This window comes from Balaenoptera physalus (genome assembly GCF_965194825.1).
Source record: "Balaenoptera physalus genome assembly, chromosome: 3".
Classification (NCBI taxonomy): domain Eukaryota; kingdom Metazoa; phylum Chordata; class Mammalia; order Artiodactyla; family Balaenopteridae; genus Balaenoptera; species Balaenoptera physalus.
The window spans coordinates 166,994,383-167,009,090 of record NC_138890.1 but is presented as its reverse complement, the minus strand read 5'-3'; the positions used below and the strand labels follow the sequence as shown (position 1 = coordinate 167,009,090).

Here is a 14,708-nt window from a genome sequence, read left to right as displayed (position 1 = left end):
AAACAGATAAAATCATACAAAGAAACATACACATACACACTCACATAAAGAGAAAAAAGGAAAAAGAAATGTAAAAAATTTAAAAAATAAAAAATATTGAAAATATTTAAAAATTTAGAAAAAAATTAAATAATTAAAAACAAATAAATAAAAAGGAAGAAAGCAACCAAGCCCATAAACAAATCCACCAATGATAACAAGCACTAAAAACTAAACTAAGATAAACATGAAACCAAAAAATCAGATGCATAAAGCAAACCCCATGTCTACAGTTGCTCCCAAAGTCCACCGCCTCCCTTTTGGGATGATTTGTTGTCTATTCAGGTATTCCACAGATGCAGGGTACATCAAGTTGATTGTGGAGATTTAATCCTCTGCTCCTGAGGCTGCTGGGAGAAATTTCCCTTTCTCTTCTTTGTTTGCACAACTCCAGGGGTTCAGCTTTGGTTTTGGCCCCGCCTCTGTGTGTAGGTTGCCTTCAGGTGTCTGTTCTCACCCAGACAGGAGAGGGTTAAAGCAGCTGCTGATTATGGCTCTCTTGCTCACTCAGGCCAGGGAGAGGGAATTGTATGGTAGTCATAATTGGAATGCGGCATGAACCTGTGGTGGCAGTGGCCAGTGTGACATTGCAACAGCCTGAGGCACATCATGTGCTCTCCCAGGGAAGTTGTCCCTGGATCATAGGACCCTGGCAGTGGCGGGCTGCACAGGCTCCTGGAAGGGGATATGTGGATAGTGACCTGCGCTTGCACACAGGATTCTTGGTGGCAACAGTGGCAGCATTAACAGTTCATGCCCGTCTCTGTGGTCTGAGCTGATAGCCACAGCTCGCACATGTCTCTGGAACTCACTTAGGCAGTGCTCTGCCTTCTGTGGGCACATGGAGGAAGAATTCCCCTCTCCTTGTGCACCCCATAACAATGGTCTCTTGGCTCTCTGGCAGGTCCTGACTTTTTCCTGGACTCCCTCTCGGTTAGCTGTGGTGCACTAGCCCCCTTCAGGCTGTGTTTACGCAGCCAACCCCAGTCTTCTCCTGGGATCTGACCTCCGAAGCCCAAGCCTCAGCTCCCAGGCCCCACCCATCCTGATGGGTGAGCAGACAATCCTCTTGGGCTGGTGAGTGCTGGTCGGTACCAATCCTCTGTGCAGGAATGTCTCCGCTTTGCACTCTGCACCCCTCTTGCTGCACTCTCCTCCATGGCTCTGAAGCTTACCCCCTGCCCAACCCCTGTCCCCAGCAGTGAAGGGGCTTTCTAGTGTGTGGAAACTTTTCCTCCTTCACAGCTCCCTCCCAGAGGTGCTGGTCCCATCCCTATTCTTTTGTCTCTGCTTTTTTGTTTTTCTTTTGCCTTACCCAGGTGCATGGAGATTTTCTTGCCTTTTGGGAAGTCTGAGGTCTTCTGCCAGTGTTCAGTAGGAGTTGTTCCACATGTAGATGTATTTTTGATGTATTTATGGGGAGGAAGGTGATCTCCACGTCTTACTCCTCCGCCATCTTGAAGGTCTCTCTGAATACTGTTTCTTTTGGGCATTGTTTCTTTTAGTCAAGAGCCTCAGGTGGAGAAAGAGGAATAGTAAAATTTATAATAATAACAACAAAAAATGAACAAACAAATAAGAACAACAAATTTAAAAAGTTATTAACAACAACCAAACAGTAAATATTTAAAATTCTTTTTGTGTTTAGGAAGCTATAGGATTTGATTGAATGTGCTTCAGATTTCATCTGCATTCATCAAAAAAACCAGATCATCTCAAACTCTGCATTTTTACATTATGTTAGCATAATTTGATTTGCACATATTATGTTCCACAATAAAATGAATTATGTACCAAGCAGAGCAATGATTTCCATTTTATTTATGACCAATATTTCATTCTTTCAAAATTTTATGAGTGTTTTATCACTTACAAAACTTTACATATGAGTAGTTTCATCAAAATGAATTTGGGGATCAGTTTTAAAAAAAGTATGGCACACTTGTGAAAAAAATCAAACACATAAGACAGATTCAGTTTTGCTGTTTGAGAACTTTTTTACACTGTCACTTTCTACAGAGTCAAAGAGAATCATAAGGGGAGGTGAAAGTCTTAGAAATTTTATCTGAAATATTTGAAGGAGGACATGAAGTCTGAATAAATATTGTATTTCTCATTAAAGCTCAGTCTATGCATTGGCTTATTCTAATTAGATTTTTGTTTCCGTTTGAGTATATACAATGCTAGTCTCAATAATGTGCATAATCTCTGGAGATAGAGGAAAAATAAAAGATAATGATTCACTATTGTCAGGTGAATCATTGCAGTGTGGCAACTAGATTACTTGTGCGAAAGGCACATTTCCTCATGAGAAATGATGTATTCCTCATAGCAATAATCTTTTTTCTTTCCCTTTCTTCTGTACCCATTTTATTCTCACCTTCCCAAATGCAATTTTAATTTTAATGTTGAATGCTCAACCTGGTAGAAAAAGTACTTTAAATGGCATTCTTATTCCTAAACTTTCATGTTAATTAAATAACTCAATTTCTGTCATGTATACCTCCCACAATAATGTAGAATGATTTTGAGCATTAAAATCTATTTTTTAAAATTTGTCTTCCCATTTAAGCTCGGTTGTCACAGTTTAGGTGTCACTGATGAACTGTCATGTCACCAGGCTTAACTAATTTGTCTTTAATATGCTAATCGAAGACCATGTACATTCTACCATACTAAGATTTATTAAATTGAATTGAAATTCTCTGTATCATCCATTAGAATGAAAATTGTTTGGGAGGTAAAAATCATGTGTGATTAATTATCAACCTCATTAAATGGCACTGTTTTGACATTGGATAGGTATTCAACAACAGTTCATTAAATGTCACTGAATAGGACTACACCAAAAGGTTATTTCCTGTTTCTTCATGAATCTTAATTTTTATGATATCCCCTAAAGGAAATTTGGTGTAGTAAAAAACTTAATAAAAGCAAGAGTTAACTATAAAATAATCGTTAACATTTTTCTAATTTATCCACCTTTCTCAGTTTCTCCAAAACCAAACTGGTGATATAAATTGAGCACTGGTATAAGTAAGTAATCAAGGAGATAAATTGAGCACTGGGCACTGGTTATAATTAAGTACAGTTTGGATGAAGGAGAAGTGGTCGTAGGCCTGTCTGACCTATTTTTTAAAGGGAGAAGTGCTTACACAATGTCCCACTATTCTTACTGTGGCATCATAGGTGTGTTTTGCTTGGTTTTGAATTTTATATTAATGGAATCATAGACATTCTTTTGTCTCTTTTTTTCTAATTAATATGTTTGTAAAATGTACCTATGTTCTTGCATAAATACATTTGTTCTTGCATAAATGTTATATAATGTTGCATCATATGGATATGCTGCATTATATTTATTCATTCCAATAATGATCAGAATTTACATGTTCCCAGGTTTAGGGTATTATGAGTACAGCTTTATCTTCCTTTGGTGTAGTAGACAGGAAGTCACCCCATGTAGTTCTCTCTTCAAGGAAGGGCTTTATGTCATCCTTCAGGGAGTGCAGTCAATGGACTTCTTCCTGCTGTCAGTTCCTTCAGGGCCAGCCTCAGAGGTAAAGCCACCTTTCCCAAGGTTATAAAAAGCTTGGCCAATTTGGTCTGATGTGAAACAAAGATGAAGGGCAATTTTAATCCAGAATATCCTCCGTGGTTGGCAGAGGCTTTCCTGGTCCTGCATTGTAATGTGTCATTGCTTCATTCTATTTCCCTTTATTCATGTTGATTAAAAACAAACAAACATTGTATATATGTACCACAACTTCTTCATCCATTCATCTGTCAATGGACATTAGGTTGTTCCCATGTTTTGGCTATTGTAAATAGAGCTACTATGAGCATAAGGGTGCATGTATCTTTTTGAATTATAGTTTTGTCCAGGTATATGACCAGGAGTGGGATTGCTGGATCATATGGTAATACTACTCAGTCATAGAAAAGAACAAAATAAGGCCATTTGAAGCAACATGGATGCAACTAGAGATTATCATACTAAGTGAAGTAAGTCAGAAAGAGAAAGACAAATACCTTATGATATCACTTATATGTGGAATCTAAAATATGGCACAAATGAACCTATCTACAAAACAGAAACAGGCTCACAGACATAGAGAACAGACTTGTGGTTGCCACGGGGGAGGGGAGGAGGGATGGACTGGGAGTTTGAGGTTGGTAGATGCAAACTATTACATATAGAATGGGTAAACAACAAGGTCCTAATGTATAGCACAGGGAACTATATCCAATCTCTTGAGATAAACCATAATGGAAAAGAATAAGGAAAAAAATGTATATATGTTAAAAAAAACAAACAAACTAAAAAACAAACAAACTCACACTCCAAGCTCTAACACACTGACTTCCACAGACAAATCATTTGTTTAAGCGGAGGGTTTTGTTTCTCAAAAGGGAAACTAATCTATTGAATAAATAAAGCTCTGGCATTTATTTTGTCCATAAGAGAATTAGAAGATGATTGATGGTTTCCTCATGGCTAACACCCTGTGGGTGAAAGGAAGAAACACTTCTTAAATTCTTATATTTTACCTTCAAACAATTGAAGTGCTGTTGGCAACTGACTGATACACAACTTCCCTTTCCCATTCTTGATTCTGTTGATTGGTATATGAAACTAGAGCCAAACTCTCTGCCCTTGTCTTGCTTAGAAACCCTCAGTATAATCCTTGACAATTCAGAAAATAATGCTGAGGCTTGGAAGAATTCATCAGTGATTCATGTCTTTTAATTTCCACTTCATAGTATAGTCCAGGCTCCAAGTACTTTGATAACTTGGATGACCATTTAAGTTACATACTGGTAATAATTTTATTTTAAATGAAACTGGTAAATTCTGTTTGATTTTCTATTTAGAAAATGGCCTGTGGTTAAGTCTTCTCTAATTCAGAGGACTTCCTATTTATTGCCCCAAATAGATAGGATTAGAACTATGGTAATCTGCCTGTCTGTAATTAATAAATGGACATTGCAGTGAAAATTTTTCCTCTTTTATTAACTGAGACTACATGAAACTAATAGAGAACTCCATACTTGACCTTAATGAAGTCTTGTGATGCTTTGAATATATACACAATGCATGTGTATATGTACGAGTTGCTGGTCCAAAGCGTTTCTGAACCTCAAAATGCAAAGAATCTTATTAATACTGGATGCAATTTGAAAACACAAAAGCAAAACTTTGTTACCAAAATTTCAGGTTAAGCATCCCAAAATAGTAGGATCAGATGAGATCTCACAAGACAGTCGAGAGCTCATATCCTAGAGGCAGAAAACCATCACCCTCACACACACACACACACACACACACACACACACACACACCATGACAATCATATTCTGGATTCTGGTGTTATGTTGATGGGAGGTATTTGAGTCATACATAACCCTAAGTGCATAAGTTTTGTGCACTTAGGGTTAATATAATCTTTTAATCTTCTCTTTTTCAAATGTCTGTAGTTCTGAAATGAGAGTCCTGTTACCAATTAGGTAAACGTGGTGATTACTGTTTTGCACAATTGGTATGTGTGGAAAATGTGGATATCCAAATAAAAGTGACAGCACAAAGTCTGCGATGCCAAAAACAATCAGAGAAAAAATAGGACATGACTATTTCCCATGTCTTTAAGAGAAAAATGTTTTCGTTTGCCAGTAAAATTTGATGTACAATTGTGAGGTGAAATTTATGATTCGATAACAAGCAAACATTAAAAATGACAAAACAACCTTTCGATATATATGCATGCCTTTACAAATAATAAATATATTTATTTCCATGTAGTAGCAGTTAGTGTTTATAATGCCCTCAATCTGTATTCTATGACTGACTTTTCTATACCTTGCAAGGTAGCAGTGGGGAGGGAATCACGTGTTGTCTATGAAGCTTGAAAAGTTTAGAATATTCATCAAGTAATGAAAGAATACAGTGACATCCAAAGTAACAGTTCAAATCAAAAGACCACATCATAACAACCACCACCACCAACATGTAGTAGATATTGGTTGTGCCACTTCATGAAATTGCCAACTGGAAACAGGGACAATTCCTGCAGTGATTAATGTGTTCAAACAGAACATGAGAGGAAAATCACAATGTTCTCAATTGTTGATGTTATCCATACTTAACAAATCCAATGTTGATATGACTTTGGAAAAGTACCCAAGGCTCCGAGTAATATGCATGGCATAGAACAGGTGATTTATTCATGAGTCTGGCACAGCTCCTGTAAATTGACTTTCTTCCCTGCAAAAGAAGTTAACCACTCTGTGTGAAAATTATATGATCCCTGAGATTTCCTTTAATCAAGATAGACTTGATAATGAGTAAGATGACATACAGTACTTGCAGAATTAGTAATTCATTGGATATTGCTGGAGCAAAAGCTCTAGGACGTCTTTTCATAACAAGGAGATCCACATGGACAGACCATGTGTTCTCGCAGGACACTCTTTTACTCCTAAATGCAAATGAAATATTTTAAGAGCCTGGTATTTTGTTTCTTTCTCCTATCACCATGTCCAATGACATGAGCCACTGATCATAATTCTGTTGTTTACCATCTTCCTCTGAATTCCTTTGTCTAAAACCAAATGTGATTTATTTGTCTAGTTTGAAATTTTCAATGTGAATCTATTTGTTTTTATATCCCACTCATTCTAATTCAGTTAGTGGTGAAGCAGGAGCATTTTGAATTTAGAACGTATTTGTAACATTATTCTTTGGAAAATAAATCATCCTGACACAGAGGGTATGTAAATCCCATGAATACCAGTTCATTTTGAATTGCTACTTTGTAACGTATATAGTGACTATATATACTATGTGTATATAGTCAGTCATCATTTGCTGTGATTATAAATTTCAGATTGGTTTATGCTAATGTTTATTATTTGCAAATATTCATGAAAAAAGCTCTTAAAATTCTACCCAGTAACTTCTGCAGTTAACTGTTCTCATTAGCAATTCCCAATCCGTAAGAACGAAAAAAGTTATCTGTGATCTATTATGTAATTTGTAAGTTTCTTCTCATTGATAACGATGTACCTTAGAGGAAAATAAAGTGCTGCATTTTGTTTTATTTCTTGTCAGAATTAATTAATATCAACAACTGTCCCAAAATAATCATGGGAGGAGTAAGTTGTTACCGCCAATTCCAGTTTATTTGTAGTATGTATTTATGAATTTTAACTGATGATTCAAGGATTAACTCAAATCTTACGTTATTCACAATAGATCTTTAATGTGAGGAACACCTACTATATTTGTCTTGCATCCTTCTAAGACCTAATAGGGTGCTGAGTTCCATACACAAAAACCGATGAACACATTAATTGATACAGATGTAATTACAGAATTTTCCATCTGTAACCATAGTCATGAATGATAGGCTCTCATTTTATTATAATGCTTTATGATTTTAATGTTAAAAACAACTGAAAGATATGTTGTTCTTATCAGGATCTACTGCACAAAGACAAAAGAAGATATTTTTTAAAAGAATTACATTCTACATGTTTACCTACAGTAATCATGGGGATATTTTTGCATTGAAAAATGTTTTTGTCTTTATATTTGGAAAATCAAACCAATCTAATATCATTAAGCATTTAAAATGAGAATAAATGTATTAGAATTGCATGCAAATTTACATAGCAAAACCATTTATTGTTGGCATAATGTAACTATGTGAATGGAACAATGAGTTTCTACACTTAAACATAGAAATAAGTTTTCTATACCTCTAAATCAATTTCACTTCAGATATATACTCACCCCTAACCTCTGTGGGACTTGGGAAAGGAGAACAAATGGAAGTGTTTGTACCGCATGTCACAATTTCAAAGTTGTAAATCAAGCTAAGAAACTATTAAATAAGATATGTTTTCTCTTATATCTTGACAGATTAATCTTTATAACATTAAAGTTGAAAAATGTATGTCAAGTGATCTGTGCATCTGACTGCTAGTTATCCACTATCAAAGACGTTTGAATTTAAATATTGTTGCCCCTGTCAGGCCTTCTGCTGATTGGCCAATATCATGGTGGAGGACATAATTAATAAATCATTTTATATTTATTATAAGAATCATTTTTCTTGCATTTCTTTTAGCATAAATGCTAATTAGGTGGTTAACTCAAATTTATTTTCATATGTTTTATTCTATTTATACTATTAATATGTTATTAAAATATAACTGTGTTAAAAGTGTACACAATTTATCTTCCTCAAAAATATCAGAACTAGATTTTATAGAATAAGGAATCATTCTAGAGAAAGTAGCAATTTCAGGTAAAATTTTATGTATGTATGTACAATTTAATAGCTATCATCTCAATAGGTAGTAGTCTTGATTTAATATTTATCCTGATTTTTTCTAATTCTTTATTTTTCTTCACAAGAAATTGAAATTGAAATTGAAATTGGCTTTCTCTTTGCTTCTATTACCTCAAGACTTCTGCTTTGTACTCTCTATTCCTTGTCTTCACTTCAGTCTTCTTGTTTGACTCCTGGTGTGTTTCATGTTGGATTGATGGAGGTATTGTTCAACACATTGGGGAGAGTGGTTATCATAGGCTATGTTTAGAAGTAGGCTTGACTTGGAGATTTGCCTATGGCTCATTACTGTTCCATAGTCTATCAGCTCTTCCCAGAAAAAAAAAAAAAGTCACCATAGATAAAGGATGGGAACAAATGTGCAAAGAAACATTTCAACCTAGTTGGAGCAGTGACAAGACAAGCTCTAAAAGCATCAGAGTCATTTCCACTCTGGGTACAAAATATACTAAAACATCCCAAGACTGAAATTTTCTGTTCTTAAAAATGTTTCCACTGACCTGTTTGCAAACATCTTTACAGCTATTGAAGTATCATTTCTCAAAACATGCTCTTCTGTCTTTGGGGGAAATTGATAACTTTGCACACTTTGCAACATATTTTGTATTGTATATGACTTTGTTTACAAGACTCAGTTACATATATTGCATGTATGATATTTACTGTGTATTTTTGGCTAGTTAGCTTTTCTCAAACTTTAACTTGGAATTGAATTATGCAAGTTTTCACTTCTTGAGCTTTTTTCCTAATGAGCTTATTTCTAGTGGCCAACTTGTAGTTTACAAAAAAGTTTAGGTTGTGATATCTTCTGAATTGCTGGGAGCTTGTTCTTTAGTGACATTTTTCTTTATTCTGCTCTTTTGAATTAATGAGTAGAATAGTCATGACTCTGATTTTAGATCTTAGATGCAAAGTCTACAGGTCCCCTCAAGTAGTAACAATTAAAAATACATGTGTTCTTTTACATGTGGCTGAACACATGTATTTTTAGTTGTTACTGCTTGAGTGGACCTGTAGATTTTGCATTTAAGATCTAAAATCAGAGTCAGAAATTAGAACACTCCCTAACACCATACACAAAAATAAACTCAAAATGTATTGAAGATCTAAATATAAGAGCAGACATTATAAAACTCTTTGAAGAAAACATAAGCAGAACACTCTTTGACATATATCACAGCAAGATCCTTTTTGACCCACCTCCTAGAGAAGTGGAAATAAAAACAAAAATAAACAAATGGGACCTAATGAAACTTAAAAGCTTTTGCACAGCAAAGGAAACCATAACAAGAAGAAAAGACAACCCTCAGAATGGGAGAAAATATTTGCAAACAAAGCAACTAACAAATGATTAATCTCCAAAATATACAAGCTGCTCATGCAGTTCAATATCAAAAAAACAAAAAATCCAATCCAAAAATGGGCAGAAGATCTAAATAGACATTTCTCCAAAGAAGATATACAGATTGCCAACAAACACATGAAAGGATGCTCAACATCACTAATCATTAGAGAAATGCAAATCTAAACTATGATGAGGTATCACCTCACACCAGTCAGAATGGCCATCATCAAAAAATCTACAAACAATAAATGCTGGAGAGGGTGTGGAGTAAAGGGAACCCTCTTGCACTGTTGGTGGGAATGTAAATTGATACAGCTACTATGGAGAACAGTATGGACGTTCCTTAGAAAACTAAAAATAGAACTACCATATGACCCAGCAATCCCACTACTGGATACACACCCTGAGAAAACCATAATTCAAAGAGAATCATGTACCACAATGTTCATTGCAGCACTATTTACAATAGCCAGGACATGGAAGCAACCTAAGTGTCCATTGACAGATGAATGGATAAAGAAGATGTAGCACATATATACAATGGAATATTACTCAGCCATAAAAAGAAACGAAATTGAGTTATTTGTAGTGAGGTGGATGGACCTAGAGTCTGTCATACAAAGTAAAGTAAGTCAGAAAGAGAAAAACAAATACTGTATGCTAACATATATATATGGACTCTAAAAAAAGAGAAAAAGTGGTTCTGAAGAACGTAGGGGCAGGACAGGAATAAAGACACAGATGTAGAGAATGCACTTGAGGACATGGGGAGGGGGAAGAGTAAGCTGGAATGAAGTGAGAGAGTGGCATTTACATATATGCACTACTAAATGTAAAATAGATAGTTATTGGGAAGCAGCCGCATAGCACAGGGAGATCAGCTTGGTGCTTTGTGACCACCTAGAGGGGTGGGATAGGGAGGGTGGGAGAGAGATGCAAGAGGGAGGGGATATGGGGATATATGTATATGTATAGCTGACTCACTTTGCTCTACAGCAGCAACTAACACAACAATGTAAAGCAATTATACTCTAATCAAGATGTTAAAAAAAAAAAAATGCATGTGTTCTGTTGACCAAGATGTCATTTGTTGTAAGCTCCTCTATGCCTGTTTAAACTTAGAATTAATAAGACTTGGAAGAAGATTCTCTTTTCTTCTCATTGATGATTCTCCATTGTCTCTTCTCTGGAAACATGTCTTTTCACACGGGTGGATCATTACTGAATGTGTAAGTCACATATGCATGTTTTAATATCCAATTTTCTCATGAAATCATGACTTAGCAATGTTTGGGGCAGAGGTAAGCAAGTATATACAAAGGTTTAAGAAGTAAAGAGTTTTAGTAGTGTGTTGTGAAATCTATACAAGAAGACAAGTGATGAAAAGTGGTAACAACCCAGTGGGTAAAATGCATCAGGTGGAGCTAGCTATCAGCATAGCTGAAAGAATTCTGCTGTTATCTTCTACATGATCAAATTTATGAGAATATTTTGAACATGTTGTTCTAAGATTGTTGGCAGTTACTGCACTCTTTTTTTCCTGAAAGTAACTCCTTTGTTACTTTCTCATGTAATTCATGGGAATTCAAATGAAGAAATAATATATTTAAAATCCATCATATTTAAACAAATTTTAAATCAAATATAGTTTTATATTCCACTCCTCTCTGAAATAGAGCTAGATAATTTTGGTATTGGTTGCTTGTTATGTTTTTATTTTTCTGATATATTGGAGGCAATGACCTTAATACTAAAAATCTAAATTGTTTTATAATTAATGAATCCTGTCTTGCCATAATTTGGAAATATCAAAAGACAGATCAGATGTTGAATACTACAATTATGAACAATATAATAATTTAATATAATATAATGATTTCAGCTAACTGAGGGCATAAGTCATGCCTTATCTGTTTTTGCAGCTTAAAAATATAATATGATGCCTGCCAACCCTTAAGAGACCTGTAAATAGAGAATAAGTTAAAAAACAAACCAATAACAAAAAAGAATTAATGCATTATCTTAGCTTTGTGATCATTTTTTTTACATTTTAAAATTTCATAGAACACCTCAAACACCAATTTACTAAGATATTAAAATATAGGATTTCTTAAGAGAAAATTAAAAATGATCCTGCACCTATTTTATTTCAGCATCTAAGACCTACTGTAAAGAAATTAGTTCTTCTAGCAAATTCTCTTTTACAGGGAATATTAATATTGGGGGGTTATAAAGTGTTTTCTCTTATAGAAGCACCAAATATAGTTAAGCTTTCAAAGTTTATTTTATTTTATTTAGTATTTAATTAAAATCCAAATTAAAGGCTATATTAAATTTAAAAGCTATACTAAATACACTGTTAAATATGAAGAGCAATAGTAACACAATACACTATGAAACATTTGCTCTTAATATTCAATAGGCATATAAATTATTTTTCTTGTTTTAAATAAATATGTAGACAGTTTTAGTCATTAGGGAAAATTTTCCTATGAGACAATATAGATGAGATATAAATGACATTACATTTAAAGTAATAATTGATCATGGATACCTTTTAGGCCCATAGTTATCAGAAAAAGGTATGAATGAATACAAAGAGACAAGTTGGAAAGCCACCGTAGGAATCCAAAGCATACATGTTTTTCACTTGGTACTTACAGTGCAGATGAAAAATAAATGAGATGATATGAAGGTTATTCCAGAGAAAGATATAGTGAGATCTACTGATTGGCTATGAGAAGAATAAATAAGTGAGTAAATCAAAGTGACTTCCAAGTTTTTGGCTTAAACAATTAGATGATTAATGGTATCATATACTGGAAAATATGGTGTGCAGGTTAAAACCTGAATGCTTACAGCATGGGGTAGCACAATTTTAGTTTTTAAAAAACTTGCTCTCTCGCCTTCTCGCTTCCAAGATGACCAAGAAAAGAAGGAATAATGGTCATGCCAAAAAGGGCCGCGGCCACATGCAGCCTGTTCACTGCACCAACTGCGCCCGATGTGTGCCCAAGGATAAGGCCATTAAGAAGTTCGTTGTTCGGCACATTGCAGAGGCTGCAGCTGTCAGGGCATTTTGGAAGCGAGTGTTTTCAGTGCCTATGTGCTTCCCAAGCTGTATGTGAATCTGCATTACTGTGTGAGTTGTACCATTCACAGCAAAGTAGTCATGAATCGTTCTCGGGAAGCCCAGAAGGACTGAAAACCTTCACCCCAATTTAGCCCTGCTGGTGCTGCCCCATGACCTCCACCAAAGCCCATGCAAGGAGCCAAGTCCTTAAAGACTAAAGAAATACAGTCCCCTGGGAAGACAGTAAAAAAGAAATTATACTTAAAAAAAAAAAAACTTTAAAAATGATTTAACATTGTAACAGATCATGATGAATGAGTAGAATAGTTTTTACTAAAATAAATTTTCAATGGATGTAGAATTCTGGATTGACATTTTCTTTCAACACTTAATGTTGTTATTTATTTATTTTGTTGCATAGATTCTGAAGGAAAAAAGCAGGATATAATTCTTACCTTTGTTCATTTTTATATAATGTATGTTTTTCCTCTAGATGCCTCTGAGATTGCCTCTTTGTGTTTTGTTTACAGGAGTTTGAATATGATATGCTTGAGTGTTTTGTTTTTATTTTGTTTTGGAATTTATCCTGCTTTGTGTTGTCAGAGTTTAGAATCATTGTTTTGCTCCCTGGTGTCTCTGGTATTAATTATGTAAACTTCTCATTTCATATTTACTAAAATATTTTTGATGCCCTGTACTCTTTCTCTCTTCTTTTGAATTCAAGTTATTTATGTGTTAGAGTGCTTAATATTGTCACACAACTCGTGGATAGTCTGTTGCACTTTTTTTTTCAATAGTAAATCTCTCTTTGCTTTATGTTACATTTGGATAATTTTTAGACTTATCTCCGAGTTCATATATTCACGGCAGTTGTGCCATGTCTGCTAAGCAGTGAAAGGTATTATTCATTTCTCTTACTTTGTTTTATGTTTCTAGCAGTACCATTGGCTTTTACAATTTTTATCTCTCTGTACTTTATTATTTCTCTGATCTTAATTGTTGTCCACTTTTTATGATAGATCCTTTAACATATTAATCAGTTATTTTAAATTCTCTCTCAGATTGTTCCAAAATCTGTGTCCTGTTTCAGTCTAGTTCTTGTGATTGTTTTGCCCTTTGTGAGTGTGTTGTCTTCTTTGCTTTGCTTTTTCTTGTGTGCTTTGAGTTTTTTGTTGAGCATAAGACATCTTGTCTAGGACTGTAGAAACTGAGGTAAATAAACATTATTCCAGGAACCTATACTTTGTAGTGTTTTGTTCTCTAATTTATTTTTCCTTGTGAAGTGTTATATTCACGTGTTGGATCTTTTTGCCTATAGTTGATATTTGTTACTTTCTCTTAAATAATTTTATCTCATTAATTTTTTAAAATTTTATTTTTTACTTAACATTTCTCTTAAAGCATTACATTATCTTTTTTTCTAGTAACTCGTTTGTTTTGCTTTATTACTTTATTATTCATTTCTAAAGTAATTTTTAATTTTATATTTCTAAATCTAATCCTTGATATCTGTCACCTTATTTATGTTTTTCTAGAATTTGATTTCTTTTTTTCTTTCATTTTGTAGGGATGGGGGCTATTTGTTTGCTATCTAGTTAATCAAATTTTTTTGTTTGCTCAACTTCATTTTTCTCCCTCATCTTCTGGATGATTAAAAACTATGCCATCAACATCTTTCCAGATTTAATTCATGTACTGATATTTTGTGCTCAGAGATCAGAAGAATTAATATTGTTAAAATGTCCATAATTCCTAAACTGATCTGTAGATTCAATGGGATCCATATAAATTTCTGGAATTTTTCACAGAAATAGGAAAAACAATTTTAAAATTTGTATGGAACCACAAATGAATCTCAATGTAGCCAGAGCAATCCTGAGAAAGAACAAAGCTGGAG

The 14,708-nt window shown here is 34.4% G+C and overlaps 1 pseudogene across 1 annotated transcript; it reads left to right on the top strand.

The window, feature by feature from the left end:
* The first annotated feature begins 5,361 nt into the window (after positions 1-5,361).
* On the top strand, positions 5,362-14,406 carry LOC309657724 (small ribosomal subunit protein eS26 pseudogene; annotated as a pseudogene). The gene is made up of 3 exons: positions 5,362-13,054; positions 13,651-13,709; positions 14,379-14,406. The product of its transcript is annotated as a small ribosomal subunit protein eS26 pseudogene (transcript).
* The last annotated feature ends 302 nt before the right edge of the window (positions 14,407-14,708 follow it).